This window comes from Penaeus vannamei, chromosome 6 (genome assembly GCF_042767895.1).
Source record: "Penaeus vannamei isolate JL-2024 chromosome 6, ASM4276789v1, whole genome shotgun sequence".
NCBI lineage: Eukaryota > Metazoa > Arthropoda > Malacostraca > Decapoda > Penaeidae > Penaeus > Penaeus vannamei.
Genome location: NC_091554.1, coordinates 36,452,125 through 36,455,991, shown reverse-complemented (window position 1 = coordinate 36,455,991; position 3,867 = coordinate 36,452,125). Strand labels below are relative to the sequence as shown.

Sequence of the window (3,867 nt, the reverse complement as noted above, 5' to 3'; positions counted from 1 at the left end):
GTGCGTGTGCGTGTGCGTGTGCGTGTGCGTGTGCGTGTGCGTGTGCGTGTGCGTGTGCGTGTGCGTGCGTGTGTGTGTGTGTGTGTGTGTGTGTGTGTGTGTGTGTGTGTGTGTGTGTGTGTGTGTAGTCAAAGTATGCGGTCTTTGGTGGATGATCACAAGCATAAAACAAAATCAATGACATAATTTTTAGACTGTCAAGAATTGGATAAGACCGACAAACATGAAGTATATATTACACGAGTTTGTATGAGACATTACGTCACTAAATGTTAGACAGAAAAAAAACTAAATTTCTCGTAGCACGATCAATTGTTTTAAGCCCGTAGTAGTTAGTCACCTGGAGGCGTCAACCCATCTTGTTATTGTTGCTGAAACGTCATTTTCGCTTTTCCTCAGGTTGATGTTATGGTAAGCTTCATTTATTGTTAAAGAGTAAGTAATTGGTTGCTGATATTGAAGAACTGGTTTTATATATGAAATGAAAGGTGAAAGATGAATGAAATCAGTAATTCCAATATAAATAATAGGCCTATAATAATCGGCGGATGTAAGGTAAATGTTTGATTTCTATTTTGCTTTATCGAAATGGTCTTCCCTGATAACCTTTCCAGCAATTAATCATTAATTGTCAAAACATAATAACGCCATTACGATACATTAAGTGTAGTAATTCATGATACAAACAACAGCGTTATTTTAGGTATCAGGATATATGTTAGAAAAATATTGGGTCATTTGTTCCTTTCCATCAAACATTCTAAGTCCAGAGGGAGGAGAAGCAATGATATTAGAAGAAGAAGATATTAGGCTTTAGAAGGAGGGAAATAAAGGAGAAGAATATGACAGGAATGTAGTAAAGAAATACAGACAAGTATAGGGAATTAGAGATAGGCAGTAGGAAATGGGTCATTAATTAACCCTGTCATGACGGGGCCTGAATTTTTTGTAATGTAATATTACGAAAAAGTCTAGACTTTGTGGCTAGGCCTTAGTAGTGTACAGCCAGCTGACCCATTGCGAGTCATTATGTGAACATATGTTATTAGCAATTATGTCCTGATGGCTACAGCTGCGCCCATCACTGAAGGGCTAAATCCAATGCAATTGTTTTCATTTAACCCATTTGCGCCAGGTGTGACATATGAGACGCCCGGAAAGGACCATGACTAGGTGTCCCACCGGTGCGATGCTAGATCAGAGCTTGCACTCTGATTTTGTTACCTGAGGTGTGCAGCGTGTGGGAAGGTTCCTGGACTGACCCACGCCCTGATTTTGATACTACCCAGAAATGTGGAGTATCGCCCTCTAATTGGACTGTTGTGGATGGGTTAATTATTTCTATTGTGATAAAAGAAGTTATGGCTTTTGTCAACCCGTTGGATCTGAATGGATAATGTGACCATCATGCCAAGATGGAAGAGTTTGGCTGAGGGCCAGGGTGATGGCGACCTACTGTCATTAAAATTTTGGCTGAAGGTTGGGGTGATGGGAATGACTCATTTGTTGTTAAATAGGTAATTTGCACAAAGCTCTTGGAGGGTGATAAGACTCAGTGGGCATCTAGGAAGGGAACAAGTCTAAGATGTACCATCTGAAAACCATGACTAAAGGAGCGTCGGTGCAAGGGAGAGTAACATTTTGATGCTGAGGACTGTAATCCTAATAAGTGGTGCAGGTTGTATTACAGATAATTGAATATTAGATAAAAGAAAGATGCAAATAACAGAATGTTAATTATTGTTATAATTATTGTACTGAGTTATGGACTACCTGGAGAGTTTATATGGAATTGGTGCAAGGAAAACTGTCTGTTCCACCTGGATATAGCATACCAAATAACACATATAGACATTGAGAAATTACAAAAAAAACAAAAAATGCTTAGGCAGAAAAAGAGATAATAAGGTGGGAAAGGGGAGGGAAGGAGTCTTGACACCACACACGAGTGTTCATGTGGGCCTGGCCAGCAAGCCACACAGTAAGCCAAATGCCATGATCCAGTTAGTTAAGTTTGGGAAATTCTGTTGGAAAGATTATGATGCCTATTCAAAAGACTGTTGCATCAATGAACATAAAGATAATAGTATCAGTGAATTCTTCTCACTCTCAACTACCCATATATTTATAAAAATGATGCCGCAGAAACCACCACAATACACACAATTTTGGCCCTGATAGCAGGAGAGGGAATGAAAGGTACCAGGGAAATTGTGGATTAGAATATGAATAACATACACATATTTGGTCAGTATGTAGTCAAAGGGATGATTACTTCCCCCAACCTCCATGGAGCATAGGACAGACTCAGCATTGGGTGCTCCCAAGCACTGTGATTGTACCATGAGCATATATCATGCACCACTATATCAATTGCAGGGGGCTGTGTCCCCTGTACCCACTCCCCATGGGGGGCCGTCTCTTCCCAACCCTTGCCCAAGCCTACAAAGAATACTACGTGTGTATACAGCATAATGGCAATAGCAAATCTCATGAGTATAGGATTGTATCCTGAGTGATAGCATACTAACTTGCAATGTAGTCATTATCTTATACGGACTAGTATGTTGGATATTCTAATTCATTGCTCTGCATTAGACAATATACATGCATTCTTCATATATTATTATTATAATGACATTGCGTATATCATTCATATTTTACCCAGGAACTTCTCTGGTACTTTTCAAGCCTTTCCCTATTTCTGGAATTTGGGGGTTTCCTTGGCAAATTTCCTTCATCAATATATGGATAGTTGAGAGGAATCCATGGATACTATCATTATTATGATTGGTTGGGGAAAGGGGTTCTGAATATTTACCGTTTTAGTCAATGGGAAATAATTACAACAATGATGTTTATGCTGATAGTGGGGGAGGCTATATACCAGGAAAATCATAGTAATAACATTGAAAAAGTTATTGACAATAATGTTACACTAATCTCATGCAAATGAAACCTCTTACTAGAATTCTAGGAGCTTCACCCTCAAATTTATCCAGTATGCTGATAAAGGCAAGCAAACTTCCACCATGTCTATTCTTTTTTATGTAAAATTTGGACTGGTAACTGATATGAGGATAGATTGCCAAGAAGGTGCACAGGTACTCTCCTACCAAAATATATGTAATAGAGGTTTGTGGTGATACCTTGTACCTGTACAACTTATATTTCTGCCAGTATCAGAGCTGAATTAGTATTGTGTAGAATAACTTTATTTTGTTTTAGTTTTGGTAATTGATTATGAGACAAAGTGAAGGTAAATATTTAGAACACAACTCCATACAGAAGAAAAAAATAATATACTGGGTATAAAATCAACACTTGGGTACAAAATATGATTTGTAGAAAGTAAAAGAAAACTACAATTTCATTCGTCCTCCTCCTCCTCCTCCTCCTCCTCCTCCTCCTCCTCCTCCTCCTCCTCCTCCTCCTCCTCCTCCTCCTCCTCCTCCTCCTCCTCCTCCTCCTCCTTCTCCTCCTCCTCCTCCTCCTCCTCCTCCTCCTCCTCCTCCTCCTCCTCCTCCTCCTCCTCCTCCTCCTCCTCCTCCTCCTCCTCTTCCTCCTCCTCTTCCTCCTCCTACTCCTCCTCCTCCTCCTCCTCCTCCTCCTCCTCCTCCTCCTCCCTTCCTCCCCCCTTGTCCCCCTCCTCCTCCTCCTCCTCCTCCTCCTCCTTTCCTCCTTTCCTCCTCTTCTTTTCCTCCTCTTTTCCCCCTCCTCTTCCCCCTCCTCCTCCTCCTTTCCTCCTGTGCCACTGCCACTGCCACTGCCACTGCCACTTCTACTACCACTACTACTACCACTACTACTACTACCACTACTACTACTACCACTACTACTACTACCACTACTACCACTACTACTGCT

The 3,867-nt window shown here is 41.0% G+C and overlaps 1 protein-coding gene across 1 annotated transcript in view; it reads left to right on the top strand.

Annotated features, from left to right (window-relative positions):
• Positions 1–322: 322 nt before the first annotated feature.
• LOC138862026 (ral GTPase-activating protein subunit beta-like) overlaps positions 323–3,867 on the top strand; it is a gene marked incomplete at its 3' end in the record, with an annotated part of 32,002 nt that continues 28,457 nt past the window's right edge. The window contains 1 exon segment of the mRNA XM_070122941.1: positions 323–411.